Genomic DNA, 18937 nt, shown 5'->3' on the forward strand with positions numbered 1-18937 from the left:
TATCTGTAGCTTTGAGAAAGTTAACCAGAACAATTGCAGAATACCTCGCATCTCCGGCAACGCGTCTACGCGGCTACTCGAGTTCTCATTTATTCATAATTCACTCAAATTCTCTGAAGGTGGCTACGCGTGGGCTACGCGTCTACGCACAGTACGCAGCTACTCCGTTGTAATTTATTCATCCTTCAGCGAAGTTACTTGAGCCGTAATAAGTGTTGATAAGCACTACAATAACCGAAAGCTAAGCCGTTTGAAATCAGTGCCTAGGCTTAGTAACTGTAGATAAGAGAGCAATATTCAGGAATGGCTACGAGACTTTGTGGTCAAATTTCACGGCTCAGTTCTGTTTTCTTTGTCTCACAAGTCTCAAGGAAGATTTCTAAACAAAAGAATATTCAAATTTAACCATAAAACCTCTTAGCCATGTGTGAATATTAATATATCGAACGCATTTCTGCGTGAGCATTTGTAAGAGCTACGCAGAATAGCTAGTGTTGCTGGGTAGTCTACAATTTAGCCAGATAACCTTATCCTCTAAGGTATTTCAGAATGCCAAAAGCACGGTTCCGGTTATCACAAGAAGCGTAAATTTCATGGGAACCAGCATTCAAGGCTGAAAAGGACGTTTCTCGGTGCTGGTGATGAATACAGCTCGAGTCAAATAACACCAGAAACTCTGTCTCTGCTCGGAAAATTGCGCTTCCCAAGCAGTCTGATTCGCCACAAAATGGTAAATCAAGTGCAGATCTTTGCATTAGTGGTTTTAGTTCGATGCGACTATCCTTGGACCCAGTGTTCAGAACTTTATCGTGGGCCGAGTGCTTTAATTTGAATTCAGTGTGATTCTGCAAGAGCAAGCCCTCAACCGGAAAGGATGTGCAAGAAAACTTCCCTTGTTTTGCTGTTCTTGTGGTTAGATTAAGAACTTCTAATAGGCGATTTATTTATTCCATGCGATCAGTTGGCTGTGGACAATCAGCGGCTAAACGATTTTGTCGGCTGATGAACACTGATGCCCCAACCCACAAGGCCAACACCATATGCTCGGCATAACAAAGCGTTGCTACAAGCAGCCAAAGCAGTTGCAGAAGAGACGATGACCAGAGCTGCAGAAGAAATTCATGCTTCAAAACCAGAGTTTGAAAATGGGTTAGTGCTGTTTTCTTTGATGGGAGCTGGCAGAGGAGACGCTTTTCTTCGTTGAATGGTTGTGTTAGTGTAATCAGCGTGGACTCTGCAACGGTTTGGGATGCGGAACCCCTTAGCAAAGTCTGTAAGAAATGCTGGGAACATGAAGATGATGCAGACATCCCAGAAAGCGCAGCGTGGTGGGCCGATCATGGGTCTAAATGCCATGACAATTATCAGGGATCAGCACCAAACATGGAACCGAAGGCGTCTTGAGGATCTTCTCCCTGTCTATAAGGAGCATCAGTTGCTGTACTCTGAATACTATGGTGATGGAGGCTGTAAAAGTTTCCAGCTGGTAAAAGATCAGGACCAGGTTTATCACATTGAAGAGGAAAAAAAGAATGTCTTGGACACGCGCAGAAGAGACTTGGTACTGCTTTTTATAAACTCAAGAGAGAAAAGAAAGGGATGGGCGGCAAAGGGAGATAAACTGACAGCTTAATTGACAAGCTATAAAATTATTATGGTATTGCCATTACAGGCAACCCTGGCAATCTCTCTTCCATGAAGAAGGCAATTCATGCTAGTTTGTTTCATTGTGCATCCTCAGTTGACAGAAATTTGCACCTACAGCATCGTCCAGAGAGTGCAAATAGCTGGTGTGGATTTATGCGAGATCAAGCAAGCAGAACAAATACTTACAAACATGGTGCTGGGCTGCCTTTAAATGTTATTGCTGAATTTAAGCCCATTTATACAAGACTAATTGAGGACAGTCTTTTGAGAGGGTGCCTAGATTGTAAGACGCAAAGTCAGAATGAGGCGCCCAATGGCATGTCCTGGGAGAGAGTGCCGAAGGGTGTCTTTGTGGTGTCCGAAATCTTCCAGTTAGGCATTTATGACGCAGTAGCTAACTTAGCATTGGATGCCAAGCTTCTGTGATGATTCTGCAGAAGCTTGGAATTTCTCCAGGGTATTATTGTCTAACAGAATGCCAAAGAATAGCTTCATTGAGAATTTTCAAAACAAACTACAAAGAGTCTGAACAACGCAGGTCACGAAGGAGACTGCTTTGTGGAAAAAAAAAGAAAAAATGAGAAGCAACAAGCAAAAGAGGGAGACACTTATGTACCTGGTGCATGTGGATGGGTACAACAAGATGTTCATCAAAAACCGTGTTATTTATTGTTGTGGAGAGCTAAGGCAGCGTTAGTATTAAAAATTGTATCTTGTCTATCTTTTGTGCCATTGATATGAAATTTTCAGTGGAGTTTCCCTGAATTTGTTTTATGTTGTAAACCTACAAAGAGTTGCCTCTGTTGAAACCTAAAATGACTGCAACCAAAACAACATATTTCTTAGTTAACATGATTTTTCGTTTTGAAGAAAACCATTTAAGTTAGCTTTTTACAAGTTTGCATCATACAGCAGTCATTGCTGTTTACTTTGATACCAATACTTGTGTACAGGGACAGTGGTTCTTCAGATATCCCCCGGGGATGGGGGGGGGGGGGGGAGGGCCACTCCCATATAAAAAGGGAAGGGATGCTCGTCGTCTCGCTTAGGGTGTAAATTCGGATTTTGGTCTCACTTAGGGTGCTCAGGGCAAAACGTCGTCATATGTAGCCGTGAAGGTCTCCTTTAGGGTTGCGCGCAAAGAACCGATGAGCATCCCTCCCTTTTTATATGGGGGTTCCCCTCCCTCCCCGGGAGATATCCTTTTCAAGAGACATGTGGCTTTTTTCACAGTTGGGGGCATGTAAATTGGAAACCATGGTTACCATATGTCAATCACTGCAGTCATTTTAATCCATTTTCAATTATCTTGCCAATGGTACCATAATGGATTAAGTGCACAAAATTTTTTTAAAGTAAGATTTTGGGTCAGCTCGCAGCTCTTACAAGGTCTCACCTGATTGGAGACCACCCTTGAGGTTTAACAAAAGAACAAATAACAGAAACAATGGACCCTAGGCCTAAAACAAAAGGGCCATTGTTTCTGTTACCCTAGGCCTAAAACAAAAGGGCCATTGTTTCTGTTATTTGTTCTTTTGTTAAACCTCAAGGGTGGTCTCCAATCAGGTGAGACCTCGTAGGAGCTGCGAGGCTACCGAGATTTTGAGTGGAAAGCAACGGTTTTCCATGTTGTGAGGAGATAATAATCTACTGGCCTACAATGAATAGCGACATCGGAGAAGCCGTGAGTAAGACAACGTGACACTTAGTCACTTTACTACGCCTTTGTAAGAAACCAGACCAGACAAAAGCGGACAAAAGCTGTAATAGCTGCTCCAACGCTCGATTACACAACATGTGAAGTGTAACGAACCGTGAAATATAGCGAGAGCAATAGAGAGCGTTTAAGCGAGGACAACGTCAACGTCAAGGAAAACGTAATCCCAAAACAGAATTAAGCGAGCGCTATCGTAAGTATTTCGTAATTATTCCGTTTTGTTCTTGTTGAACAATTCGGGCGAACTATAATTGATTACTTCGATCGCTTTCACACGAAAAATGAGGCTCACTTAACTTAAGAAGCACCACACTGACACACGTTATTAAATGGCTAGAAGATTGCTTTCAAAGTCAAAAATTCACATCGTGGACTTCCTGTTTAAGGTGATGGTGCGTTATACTTTGTTGATCCTTTGCGCGCCGCAACTCAAGAAACACCGAGCTTTTCTTATTTCGGCAAAGGGAAAATATCTGTTTACAAACATTGCCTTTGTTATTCAAATGTGCTAACCACAGGAACAAAATGCAATGCTAAATGCAATGACCGCAAAGTACTTACGTGTACCCCGGTATGCCTTGAATTTACTTCGTATTAGAATTGGTTTCCAATAATTCACAGAAATAATGCGAAAGAAATGACATTCTTGTTCATGATGATTCGTGTTAATGAAATTTAAAAACAATGTACCACTGTCAAATTATTTTCATGTGTAAACAAGCGAGTATAAAACTCAATAGCCGACGTTTCGGCGTCATCCTGACACCATTCTCCACCCACAGTGAATAAATTAATGTTTTCTATAATTAGCATAAGAAAGTAGGCTCACAAGTTTTTCAAGTGAATACCTTTGTGCCGTGCCAATCGAGTCCGCTTGCACGTTGAAGGGATCAAGAGTATGTTAATGCGGATATATATAACGATGTCTAGAAAATCGAATTGGTTAGCAATGTTATGATTGATGCACTTTGACTTTTTGTCCAGTTTACTTTCAAGTCAAATTATGCAGCATTTAAAATTTGCCACTATTTTTACATATCTCTGGCTGTCAAGGCCACTTTATGCACTCTGATTTTCGGCTCAGCCTTGCTGGCATTTTACCTTTCATTGAACTGGACAAGGCCCGAAGTGCCGCATCAGTTTTGGCGACTGAAACACTTGAGCTGGCGACCAAATCTGAAAACTTAGGGGCCAAGGAAAAGAAGGAAAGGAAAGAAACTTTAAGTGTCAAGTCGTTCCAGCGCTGGAGCACTAAATGGGGACACTGTTAATCGAAATTAACAATCAACGTAAATCAAGTCAAATATTAGCTCTCGGTTTTTCCCTGAAGTCGAAATACATATATATACGCGGGAGATCCAATGATGCCTTCTCGGGTTTCGGCCCAGAGGCCGAAACCTGCGAGGCCAAAAATGAGAAACACTCTTTTCTTAACACCGGGAAAAAAATGAGAACTTTTTGACCTTAAATCAAGAAATCAAGTCTTGAAGTGCAATTCGTGTCTTTTTGGGAAATTTAATATCTCGTCAACTTATTATGCATTGTATGAGTGATATTTCGCAACATCAGAAAGTGAAAAGTGCATTCTTGTTTTACAAGGCTTATTAGACTAATTTGCAAATTTGTTTTCGCGCAAAAATCTAGTTACTGAACTAAGGAAACGACAAAATAGAAACTAAGTTAACAGCCTCACCTTATGGAACGCAAGATGCAACCTCGACAAAATCTGTGGCCACAAGTAGTTTGCACTGATTCTTGTGGACCCAAAAGGTAGAGAGGGCATTCATATTTACTTTCCAGAGGTGAGTCAAAATACTTGTGGTAACCTTCAGACGTGCGATTCACTAATTTGCATTTTTTTTCCTCGAAATTAAAAAAGCTCGTTAATTGAAACTAAGGAAACAACAAAATAGAAGCTAACTTAGCCTCACCTCCCCTAAACAACCTAAAATAAGGTGACCGAAACCGAAAGAAACTTGCATATGTAACTGTACATACAAAGGTTTACCGAATACAAATACTAGTGGGTGAGCGGAATTTGCTTGAGACCATTCTTTTCCTGTTCTGAAAATTAGTATTCATTCAAACATGTTTTGGACAGACTAGACCTACATGCACTACCATACCTCTTAACAAATCACACATGGACAATAAGCAGCTTTTTTTTAATATTATTATTGTAATTTTTATAAATTTTAGTGTGGTAGAAAGGTGAGGCTAATGAAACCAACACATGATTCACTTATGTGTATTGAGCACTATTTTAACAGTGTTGGCAGCCTTATTATTATTATTATTATTATTATTATTATTATTATAAATTTTAGTGTGTAAACAATTGTGTAATTCAGCCCATGGGCTGCAATGTGATTTTAATAAACACCTACTACCTACCTCGTTTTATCTGTGAGGCTTCTTGGCTTCTGCGTGGTTTTTGTAACGATTCAAGCGATTTTCGGGGAGTTTTTGGTCGTTTTCAGCGTGGCTGTTTCCCTATGTATATATATTAAACCAAGGTTCGAAACAACGAGGAACCAGGAAAGATAAATTCCACGGAAAAAACTCTAATCGACCCAAAATTTCACTCAGAAATATAAGGACGACAGTGCCGCTAAATATTTCAATCCACATTTCAGACAAAACTTTACGGAAAAGAATCGAAAAGTCGCCGAAACTGACTAATTTTGCTTCCCAGTAAGGCTTTCTTCCGATGTTGCCTGCACCAAACCTTTGAAAACACGTTACCGACCGGGACCGGATCAGGGTTCAAATTTGTTACACTTTGCGTGCAAAAAAACACCCACTGAAAATCGCTTGAGGCGTTACAAAAACCACGCAGAAGACAAGAAGCCTCACAAATAAACGAGGTAAGACGTCTTTATTTAAGATTTCGCTCATATTTTTCACTTTCAAGTACAGTTGTTTTCTCCAATTACTTGATTCAGTAATTTATTGAGTCAGTTTGGGATGCTAAACATGTACAAGAAAGAATCGGTACCGACAAGCATCACAAGTACTAACTGAAAGTACTTAAGGTGTGGCTCGTTTATGAGATATTGCGGCAAGGCGTTATAAAATACCTGAACGGCATAATCAATTACGGACCTTACACATGTATTGAAGAAAAGAATTAGATCTGTTGACGATAATTTCGCGCGTTTGAGCTGTACTAGGAAATATAATCGCTTGTTAGCTTTCTTAACTACTTCTTCAATGTTCACATTCCAAGTTAGGTTGGCACTTACAGTAAGTCCCAATACCTTGGCGGTACATACAAATTCTACTTCTTTTCTGTCAATAACAACTGCATCCAGTAAAACTGGGTTCCGGGCAAACGAGACTCGGAGCCTCTTTACATTTATCGGGGTTGAGTTGCACTCTATTTACATGGGACCACTCAATAACATCAATCACCCAATAAGATAAGTCGATGAGGTAACCACTCAATAAGATAGGAAGTTTTCTTTTAAAATTTCGCTCATATTCGTCACTTTCAAGTACAGTTGTTTTCTCCAATTACTTTTTCACTGATGCAGTGATTGCGTCAGTTTGGGGAACCTATGCTTGTTAATAGAACATGTACAAGGAAGGACCGACACGTATCACAAGTATTAACTGAAAATACTTTAAGTGCCACTGAGCAGATTTGTTTGAGACCATTTTAGGTTTAAAACTGATTATTTGGTGGATTGACCTTGACCGTTTCATCGAAAGTTGTTATGATCACATCAGCATAAACGATTCAAAGCAGTAAGGAAACAAAGATGGCCTCACCTTATCGAACGCAAGATGCAACCTCGACAAAATCTGTGGCCACAAGTAGTTTGCACTGGTTCTCGCAGACCCAAAAGGCAGATAGGGCATTCATATTTACTTTCCAGGGGTGGATCAAAATACTCGTCGTAGCCTTCAGAGCTCAGTTCTCCAGAAGTCGAGGGTTCCAAGGGCTCGCTTCTCCCAGTGAAACTTACAGCGCCTGGGTCAAGAGTCTCACGCAGAAAAAGTGCTCTCTCCTCTCCGCCAAACGAACGAGTCATAGTTTTCCAGCGTATTGGTGGCACACCGTTCAACTTTTCAACGCGTGCGGAATTAGTTCACTCACCGTTTTTTACTCGTGGATATATCCACTAGTTTATGCAAATGTGTCACTCCTGCGTAACCGGAAGTTCGATCTAATAAGCCAATCAGGATGGATATAGAAAGCTGTGACTTCCTGTTGGCGAGGTTGTGCGCCGCCATTGCTGTATGTCGCTTTTATACTTAAGTGTTTGAGCACCTTTCGCCGCATTTAGAAGCAAGAAACGGAAGAATTAAAGAAATGGCTTTCTTCGAAGGTGAAGCAAAATATTCTGAACAAGTACGGATTGGTGCAATTAATTGTGCACCGCCTTTCACTGACCAACGTGAAGACTTTAATACATGTCATGTAGAAATGGAATCGACAGACACATGGTGAGAAGACAGTGCCTGTTGATCCATCCCCTAAGCTCACGGGGGATAAATAAATTCCATGTGGAAGGTGACTGCCATTGTTTCAGAAAGGTAATTAGAAAGTGTATGGTGCATTATTTAAATAAGGACGTACCGAGCTCGTCTGAGTTGAGAAAGTGTTTATCTCTTGCTTTTAGAAAATATTATATCTCTATACCTAGACCGCAACTCAGACGTAACAATCTTCGAGAGTAAGATATTCTAATCGTCATTTTTATCTTATTAAAAAGACTTGTATTTCTATTGTGTATTCAAGATCGATCTGCTACTACGCATTCGACAAAATGAGAATTATTGTCTATCAAGAGAAAAGCTATTGATATCAGGAGACATTGACTCAAACCCAGGCCCTGTTGCTCATGGAACGAGTACACATACAGTACATACAATACTGAGAAATCCTTCTATAGCACTGTTGCAGGCTCAATTAGCTTAAAAAGGATTGAAGCTCTAGAATGTACCTCAGATGGTTCATGCTTCTTTCTTCTGTTGCCCACCAGTTATACAATGATCCTTCCGATCACATGAATTTGCATGCTGCTGGCGTTGAATCCATCAGGAACAACCGTCAAAAATTAATATTGGACCCATCATTACAGAGCAATTGTGCGTTTATTGTCGCAGCAACATACATGGTGTGATGCACTTATTGTGGAAGCAGTTTGCAATGTATTAAATGTTACTATACATATAAATGAATCCATTGAGGGGTGGGCACCAGTAACTGTTATCAGTCCTATAAGCGGACAACGGGGAACTACTGTGAACATTGGACATCTAGATGGAAGACACTATGTTTCAGCACTTCAGTTAGATTATTATAATGACAGTATTTCAGGTTATGAAATCAGCGGTGTTACCAATGTCAACAATTATTCAGAGCCTGGTAATAATCGATTAATTAACGATGGTCAAAAATGATGTGAGTGTCAGTATTAATTTCTACAAAGCAGTGACAAAAAAGAGCTTATTTGAGAGAATCTATCAAGCGGAAGAGACAAAATCACTTGAAGAGTTCAGGGAAAAGAAAAACAATGCAAAACGCCAAAACAGATCTGAAACTATTAAAGCAGAAAGGGAATAGAAAAAGAAAAGCAATCCAGAATATATCAGAGACCTAAACAGAAAAGCACAAAACCATTTAAGGAAAGCTATGCAGAGCTCAAGGCTAAACCAAACTGAAATTTGTCAAGGTCAAGACTCTATTAGACATTCCATGTCCAAAGTGATTCAGTCTTTTTCGTGATAAGATAACACATGGCCCTGAATATATATGCACTTGCTGTGATCAGTTATGGTTCAGATCATCTGTTTCTAAGGGTAACAGTATTAAATATAGTGATCAATATTCGCAAGGTTTGTTGGAGGAATGTATAACTGGCACAAAAAGTGTTAATATTACTAAATGGATCTGCTCTACTTGCTAAACCTGATGACATTAACAATATGACCTGGCAACAAAAATCACTCCTTATTCAAAATTACCTTGTCATCTGTGAAACGAACTTTGAACACAAGGTACAGCTCTTTATAGAGGATGTGTTGAAGAGTAATCTTATGCCTATTGGAGAAATAGTATACTTATTTCACAGGGTTGAATTCCAGCAAAGGGGATTACCTCACATACATGCATTATTTTGGGAATCTAGTTGCATATGAGAGCCCACCATGCTGTTACACAATTATCCAACTATCAATGCTAATGCATAAGGAAAACGTCAGCCTGCCAATTGTAAACAATCGCGGTAACTTTCATGTCCACGAGTAACGACAATGGCACTTTGATTACCAATGTTTTTACCACAATTCCTTTAATCTGGCAATCTGATTGGCTAATTTGCCGTTGTCGAGAGTCTAGACAACACTGTACGCGTCATGCTCGCGCCATTTTGTCACGCAATATAATAGCCAATCAGGAACGCCCAGTTTGGGAAATTGCGAAAAAGCACCATAAACAACCCCATAAACATTCACTGGCGAAAAATGTCTCATTGGTCGAGGCCTTGTCATGTGACTTCAATTGCTCAAATCAAACATGGCTGCCATCGGGTGTTTATCCGATCTCCGTCGATAAAAAAAACCTTCTTCAGGCCAGTAAAACGGACGAATGTTTTGACTGCATAGTCCGTTTTTATGCCAGCGAGATTCTCTTTTTAGTTGTGGGCCACCGTACTTTTTAGCCAACAGTGCTACGAGGGAAATTTCTTTAACAATTTCAAGGTCAACGCGAGTCTACAATCTTGGACAGAATAAAATGGAACAGAAATGCCCCCTCTCCCCCAAATAAGGGATGAAGGAGCGTGAAGGCCAAAACGCGCCATTTTCCCATCACTGATTTTGGGGGGAGGGGTGGTCTCAATGTTCCATTTAATTTGTCCAAGATTGTCCACAGAGGCTATGACGTCACAAATTCAAGATTTGGTCAATTAAGAGGTCATATGTCAACACATTAATCATCCGAAAACACTGGCCTCTGACGCAGTTACGCTCGTCGCTAGTGTTGCTATGTTGAGATACTACATGGAAGATATTTTAAGAGAAGCAGAGCGTATAAAAAAGCCAAACCTAAAATGAAAATTTGCCAGTACGATCAAGAATAAGGGTATAACTCTACGTAGAATTGACGAAAAAATTGCCATCGAGAAAAAGAATACCCGAGGAAACAAAAGTAAGAGTTAGAGTTCTCAAGCCCCCTACTGATCTTACTCTGGAAGCATTTCTGGGGAGTTAATCGATAAAACTATAGGGTCTATGTGGGGTCGCATCGCTGAGATTAAACGAAGCAATGGCAAAAGACTCAAGCATTAAAGTAGGGCTTTTAAAGTTTTGTAGAGCACTTGAATGGTTTTACATGACATTAAAACGTTTAAGGCTCGATTCACGAGACTTTTTATACGATTAACGTCTGTTTTGAGACGCTTTTCAACGGTTAAGCACGGCTAACAAGCAATGGAAAAAAGTGTCAATCTGTTCTGTCACCTTTCTGGCCAGACGACAAAATCGTGAAAAATCGACAAAATTCGTTGCTGATAGCCTGCAAATCGTGCCCATCAACACTTTTGTGAACGTAAATCATGCTCTATTTTTCAGCGTGGAAAAATCAGAAAATAGATCAGGTAAATATCATCAACAAATTTAAGGGAGCGCAAATGCAGTTCTTAAAAATTCAACAAGTTTGCGTATTCGGTATTGTTAGCGCACGGATGCAAAGTCTAAAGCGTAGAATGTGGGTAGGTTGGATAGTTGAATCGGTAGATAATTTGTGGTAGAAGGTTCGAATCCTCCTTACATGCAATTTCTTTCTTTTTCTTTTTCTTTTTTTTTTTCCAATAGTTTTATTCCCTTTTTTGTTTGCAATTTATGTTAACGTGAAATGCCACTTGTATTTAGTTTTCTTCAGTGTCGCCTTGCTCAGTTTATTTTTTGAATGGGAGATGTGCTCTCGGATGATGTAACTTTTGAGCGAACGAGAGCAGCTTTCGTGTCGTGATTACCCCATATACTACTGGTAACGCCAAGCAGGGGCTCATAGACAATCTTGGACAAAAGAAAATGGAACAGAAATGCCCCCTCTCCCCCAAATCAAGGATGAAGGAGCGTGAAGGCCAAAACGCGCCATTTTCCCATCACTGATTTTGGGGGGAGGGGTGGTCTCAATGTTCCATTTAATTTGTCCAAGATTGTAGGTTGCTGTGACAGTGTTTGAGTGGAAATTTGTTTGTGGAGCTTACCGGCTAATGGAGTACCATCTTGATTTCAATTCATGGCTTTATCTTTTAAAAAGTGGAGCAAAAAATATACCACTAAATTTCCAAATGGTTTCTCTTTCGACTAAATATTTACACACTGTTTCCGCGGGGGCCCGCATCTAGCAGAAAATGTTAAGATTTTTGCATTTTTTTTTCAAAATTAAGTTGTTAAAATGGCCATTCAAGTGGTCCATGGAGGCAAATTTATTAAGACGGAGGAAAAAAAAAGAAATGCATGACGTCCCTGAAAATTTAGAAATGTATTTCAGTCGTTCAAAGATAAATTTTAAAGTGAATTTAGCAGCAATAGCAACCAATGTCATACATAACATGTCATATGAGCACCTTATATTGGGTACACTAGAAGGAAACCTTTTAGTTGCAATTATATTTTGCTATAGTCGTTTCAAGCAAAATGCCAATCGTTTGCTTCCCTCCAAATTAGAGAAATAAACATAGATTAGGTTAACTCTGAATAGCCAAAACTACAATACCGGCATTCCAAGTTGAAAATTTGTGTTCAGAAATCCAGCTCACTAGCAGGGGGGATTTACTGTAACAAAATACTACTACAGCTAATAATACGCTTTCATCACATTGTAGTGGGTTAATGTGACAACAAAAATAATTAATCAAGAATTGGTTAAATATCTTCCAGCAATAAAACAGCAGGAGGATGTAAAATTAGGTATCTTCAAAGTTTAGAAAACTTGTTGAAGGTGATTCTGTGCTATTATCCAAAACAAATTTCATGCTGGCCCACTAAATACTTCCAGTGCGATAAATTATTTAACCTCTCTTTGTGGACTCTGGTTGCAACACAGTGGTTTCAATAATTTAAATCCCCTTCCATTAGATTTAACTTTAAAAAAACTCCATAACTTCATATTTCTGTAATAATTGTTCAAAGTCATTGAGCAAAAGCATACAAAGCTACATTTGAAAGGGGCATAATCCCATGTTGGAGTCTTCTGGAGAAGACTTTCACAGAAATAACTCCTGTTACCAGTTTCCATATGTAAAAAATATTTCAACATTAGGTGCAATGAATTTTTAGCAATTGCTACCATTTCTAAGGATGAATAAATTAAAGTTGAATGCAGTAAGTGTAAGAAGTAAAAAAAAGTGGCATATTTTTTCAAACTGTAATCTATTTCCATTCTTGATTTAGTCCCTGGATAGTATTAAACAATGGTGGTGGTAAAGTAAACAAACTGCCCCAGGGGTTCTTTTTGTTCCTTTTTGGAGAAAAAAATGTGGATTTGTACTGCTTATGATGCTGAGACCAAACAGCTGGCGGAGTTGCTGCAGTAAATTTAACGCTATCAATCTGAAAATGAATGGAACTGTAAGACAATTTGGTACACGAGCAAATAACTTTTACTTATGAATAATTCATAAGTAAAAGTTATTTGCCAGTCATTTGTCACTTTAGAACTGGTTCCTCTAAGGGGTCAGATTTCTTTAGCCTACGTCCACAAAACAAGGTTCTGTTACCTTTAAGGGTTGTTTTTAAAAAAATTCCAATAAGTGGCCTTCCATTTTTATAGGGAAAACCCCCCCTGAGCAAACTGCATCCTCATGTTTGGATTCCCATTGATTTAATTACTTTAATGGTATAGGCAAATTTGTTCTACAATAATACTCAAATACCATTATAGTCTTTATTTTATAGTTTACTCCTCGAGCCACCAGCTTCAACTTTGATACTTTGTTCTAAAAGCCAAAGCAACGCAAAGCAAAGCATGGTGGAGGTGATGATTAATCACTTGTTTTGGTTCAAATGAAGAAAAAGAAAGTCAAACTAATAATAGCACTTTAACCCTTTCACCCCTAAACCGGCTATACCTACCATTTTACTCTGTCTAACACCAGACGATTTTACTTGTCAATGGGAAATCCCCAGGAGTCAATGGGTTAATCACTCACTAAAAAATGTCCCAATAAAATATTATGTTCCACTAACGACCACGACTGTACTAATAATTTGAATTACAGCTAAGGTCTGTCAAATTTCCATCTGAGTTACCTGACAGCTCTTACAGTACTTCTCAACATAAAGAAAATAAATTCTGTGGACTTAAACATTCCCAAATAGAAATGTTGTATATTCCAAATATCGTTACGTAAACTCTTCAAGATTTACCTGCTTCAGGAACTTCAAATCAATGAATATGTGGAATAATTTTCCTGGACTCCTGCAAACTATGTGCACCTTTTAATGGTTGGCCCTTTAAAAGTAACACTCAGAAATAATAATGCAAATACAACTGACGCTGATTTGCCTTATCTGAAAGACAAGACAACAATATCCTTTATTCAAACAAAATCAATATTAAAGCAATATTTAATACATGCTTGTGGGGTCATGTGCTAACTATAATAAAGATACACTACAGGAAATAAAAGCTTAAAACTAAATATGTGACAGACATAGGATATCTACACATAAGGGATAACAAAAATAAATCAATTGCTATCCAAAGATCATATTGCAAATACACCAAAAGGTAACGGTTGATTGACAAGTTCCTTGTGCAAAATGGTAGAGCATGTTTGAAGTCCATCAGGACCAAGATGAGAAGTTATGATAAAAACTCTAAACATATTTTTTACCAAAATTATTTTACTGGCATCAAAGCCAATGAGACCTTATGCCGGCATGGGACACTGTTTCTAGCTGCAGCTCCAAATCACATAATATATTACTAAATTTTGCCATCTAAGAAAAGAACAAGCATGTGGGGTGTAACCAAAAAAAGTCCAAGGCAATAAAGCTTCCTTTCAGCCTTTTCAGGAAAAACTATCCACTGTCAACCATACTTGACTCAAAACAGATTCCTTGATCCAACCACACATGATAGTCCCCTAAAACCAAAATTACATCATTAATGCTTCCAGAAAACAACAGTCTAAAAAAAAAAAGATTTGGAAAACAGTCACGAACCTGAATCTATAGATATCTATATACATCTGTACCTACACTTCTGTTCTTCCAAACATTATTTTAACTAACATGGATTTTGATTTTGATTTTTGATTTTAGTAGTTTGGTAACTACTTGAACGCAAGGATCGTTGAGTTTTGACTGCTAAAAAGTACAATAACTTAGACATTCACTAGAAAAGGGAATACAAATGACCTTAAAAGCAGCTAAAATATTTGATACTAGGGTTACGTTCCCAATGACACAATCACATTCAAAATCAAATTCACATCTGATCGAATCATTGATCATTCATTTAGAGGTGCCGATCGTAAGTGAGTAACGCAGAAAAAAATAACCTTCACGTTTAACAATATTGCCATTTCCCTGCCACCTGGTACAAGCCAGTTCACACATGAACGGAAACCTTAGGAATCCGCCTTTCTGCACATTACAGTAACTTTTTGTACCCGGTGGCAACAAACTTTCCACATTAAAAATTGCGTAAAAAACTCACCTGTTTCGCAGCTCTTATCCCACGAAATAAAATTTTCCAGCAGCAAATTTTCCGAGGATACTCGTTGGATTGGAGTTGCAAACTTTTTTATTTTATTTTAATTTATTTATTTATTTATAGACAAATTAATTATTAATGTTTTACAACAATGAACTACAACACATTAATTATTAAGAAATCAAAGATTAAAGGGTAGATTTTTATGTTAGGATAAAACGCCTTACATTATAAATAACTGGAAAGAGAGAGACAAACAGACACAACCACAACAACAACAAACAGTAGAACAACAGGCGAGCAGGCTTATCGAGTTGGTATGAGCACCCATTTCTTTTTAAAATAGTCTTTCGTGTTTTTAATTTTCCTTTCTGTTTCGCACTTGAGAACAATTTAGTTCTTAAACCCAGTAATATCTGGATTAATTTGGCTTCTTCTGCAGTCCCACAAAAACAATTTTCCAACGATAACAAAATAATTGAGTAAATTAAGTAAAGGGCATTGTTGCGATATTATTCCATATAAAACATTTTCCAAAGAGAGGTGTACCCGTTGATTGGATAATAAAAACCAGTAAGACTCAAAATCAGTCCAGAAATGTCTAGAATGTGAACAGTGATAAAAAAAGTGGCTTAAAGTTTCTGACTGAGCCTTGCAAAAACTGCACAGATCATTCGGTCTAAAACCGATTTTGTGCAATTTTGTGTTAGTGTAGAGTATAGAGGTAAGAACTTTGTATTGAAAGGCCTTGACGTATGATTCGAGGGCAACACGGTGAGGTAAAATAAAAAAGTGTTTTATTTGATCAGAAGAAAAATTGAAATTTCTTTGCAGTGTATGGACTATATAGGGTGGCTGAGCTTTCTTTCCGACAAGAAGTGAATAATAATCTTTTGATTTCTTTTCCACTACGTCAAAGACGTTGTATTCCGTCACAAATGTGAGGGCTGTTATAGACGGAGACTTATTGGTGCCTTTTAAATGGGGTGGTATAGAATGACGAAGGCCGGCCCACTGCAGAAAGTTAGTTTTCTTTATAGTTTTTGAGAATATGCTATAAGATTGTCTGTTGTCAAGGTCCAGTAGAAGGTTATGCGTGTAAACAATTCTACAATCAAAGTAATTTTTGTAAAAAACTGTTTTTTTATCTATACGTATTTCTCTGTTATTCCAAATAATATTTTCCCAATCTTTTTCTGAAGCGAACGTTTCGCGGAATTCTGACCACCATGACAAAAGTTCATGGTAAAATTGGGAAGAAATTATATAATCTTTGATATCATAATTACAATTCATGAAGAACAAACCACCGAAGGGTTGTAATTTGTGTCCCAGATATCTCTTCCATATTCCATCATTATTATTAAAAATCCTTTCTAGCCATGCTAACCTTAAAGACTTCACCATGCACTCTAGATCAATCATTTTTAGACCACCCTCCGAATATTCATTTATTGTTGACACTCGAGTTACCTTATCTGTGCCGTTCCATAGAAATTTGAATATCATTTGATTCAATTGTTTAACCACTTCCTTAGGTGTGGGTAACACAGAGCATATGAAAACAAACTTTGGAATAAGAAATGATTTGATTATTGTAATTTTACCATATATAGATAAATTCCTCGACGACCAAATGTTTATAAGTTTTTTAACGCTATCCAATCTTTCAATAAAGTTTTTTTCCTTAAGCAGGTGTTGATCATAAGTAAAGTGAACTCCCAATGCTTTAACAGGTTCATCAGACCATTTGATGCCAAATGGCTTTTCATTGTTGTTTTTGGATGATCCAATCCACATGCCTTCAGTTTTTGTAAAATTAATTTTAGGACCAGAGATGCTTTCAAAACTGTTCAGTAGGTCAAACAATATTTTTGCAGAATTAGTATCGGAAAGAACAGCCGTGGTATCATCAGCGTATTGTAAGAGTTTTGTTTCTTCTTTCCCAATACTAATTCCTTTTATACCTGGGTTCTGTCGAATGGCAATTGCTAACGTTTCCACTGCAACGAAAAAAGGTAGGGAGAGAAGGGTCTCCTTGGCGAACACCGCGTTCAAGCGAAAATAAATTTGACGCCATACCGTTATTTATGATGCAGCTTTGTATATTCTTGTAAAGCGTTTTCACCCAGTGAATAAAGTCTGGCCCAAAGTTAAATATCTCAAGGCACCGGTATAGAAAGTTCCATTCAACACTATCAAAGGCTTTTTTGAAATCAATAAATACCAGCAGGCCTGGGATATTTTCCTCTGCAGTAAATTCCATTATATCGTAAATTGATCTAATGGTTTCTCCTATAAAGTGATCCTTAACATATCCCGTTTGATCACAATGTATAATATCAGGTAATACATTTTTTATTCTTGTGGCAATTACTTTAGTCATTATTTTTGTGTCCACATTAACAAGGGAGATTGGACACCAATTTTCAAGTAGCGAGCGATCTTTCCCTTTCTTTTCAATAAGGGTAATGACTGCTTGTTTTTGTGAGCAAGACATTTCGCCCTTGTCAAAGCATTCATTTACACACTTAATGAAACTATCACTAATTAAATGCCAGAACTCTTTATAAAATTCTATCGGAATGCCATCATTCCCTGGGGTTTTGTTGTTGTGAAAGCTATCAAGTAGACGAAAGCATTCTTCCGAAGAGATCCTGCCTTCACAAGAGCGTTTTTGTTCTTCAGAGAGTTTTGGTATGTTTAGCTCACTCAGGAAGGAAGAAATATTCTGAGCGACATTCTGTTCTCTATGACTACTTTTATAAAGTTCACGGTAAAATCCTTCCTGTTCCTTTAATATGCACATTGGGTCTGTTTCAATTGTACCGTTTATGTTAAGTTTCCTAATATGTTTTTTCACATGATTTCTTTTTTCTAGGTTCAAAAAATATTTCGTACTTTTTTCTCCATTCTCATGCCATCGAGCTCGTGCACGTATTATTATTCCTTTTGTTTTATGGTCATAAAATGACTCAAGTCTCTCACGGGTTTCATAATAACGGGTTGCATTAACGACACTAGGATTTCTTTCAAATGCTAGCTTTGCCTCATTTAATTCTTTTTCTAAAGCCACGTTTCTGCGATCATCTGACAGATCTTTCCGTCCGTCCGCCGTCCATATTGGGATCATTTCCTTGATACTATCTATGTATTCTTCATCGGCTAACAAAGAACAATTCATCTTCCAATGACCCGGCCCTATGATCTCGTTTTGAAGTTTTCCAATTTCTAAGAACATTGCATCGTGGTCTGTTCTTATTGCCGGAATTGTATCAGTTGATCGTACTAAATCATTTAAGTGGTTCGAAATCAGCCAGTAATCCAGCCGGCAAAATATTCTTGGGGATTTTTGACTCCATGTGAAACTCATTGTCTCTGGATTTTTAACTCTCCATATATACCAAATCAAGTTCGGTTTGTAAACAGTCAATACAAGCTGTAACTGATTTTCGTTGATTTAAAATGCCTCCCTGCTTATCAACAACAGGATTGAGGGGACAGTTAAAGTCACCTCCCATTATGATATTTTCTTCAGAATCTAAATTTTCATTCCTTAAAATAATAACAAGATTTTTCAAGAAATTTATAATCTCTTTGTCCTTATTTGGCACATATAGATTTATCAACACATGATGTTTCTTTTATAACAGCCTTTAGAATAATATATTTCCCCAAAGGATCTACGATCTTTTGACAAACGGTACAATCAAAGCCGCTTTTGATCATAATTGCAACTCCACGTGTTTGAGGTGCCGTGACTAGTGTGCAGCTCTGCTCCCCATTCGTTTTTCCATTGGGTGTCTGTTTGAACCGTCGAATGAGTTTCCCTGAATATTGTTTTATGTTGTAAACCTATAAAAGTTTTTATTGCAATATTCACAAATGACTGC

The 18937-nt window shown here is 38.0% G+C and overlaps 1 protein-coding gene and 1 pseudogene across 1 annotated transcript in view; one reads left to right on the forward strand and one right to left on the reverse strand.

The window, feature by feature from the left end:
• LOC137969911 (TNF receptor-associated factor 6-like) overlaps positions 1 to 4034 on the reverse strand; it is a 21481-nt gene extending 17447 nt beyond the window's left edge. The window contains exon 1 of the mRNA XM_068816319.1: positions 3926 to 4034. The gene's annotated coding sequence lies outside the window, so the exon portion shown is untranslated. The remainder of the gene's footprint in view (positions 1 to 3925) is intronic.
• On the forward strand, positions 400 to 2458 carry LOC137969913 (uncharacterized; annotated as a pseudogene).
• Positions 4035 to 18937: the final 14903 nt, after the last annotated feature.

The sequence above is a fragment of the Montipora foliosa genome, chromosome 9 (assembly GCF_036669935.1).
Source record: "Montipora foliosa isolate CH-2021 chromosome 9, ASM3666993v2, whole genome shotgun sequence".
Classification (NCBI taxonomy): domain Eukaryota; kingdom Metazoa; phylum Cnidaria; class Anthozoa; order Scleractinia; family Acroporidae; genus Montipora; species Montipora foliosa.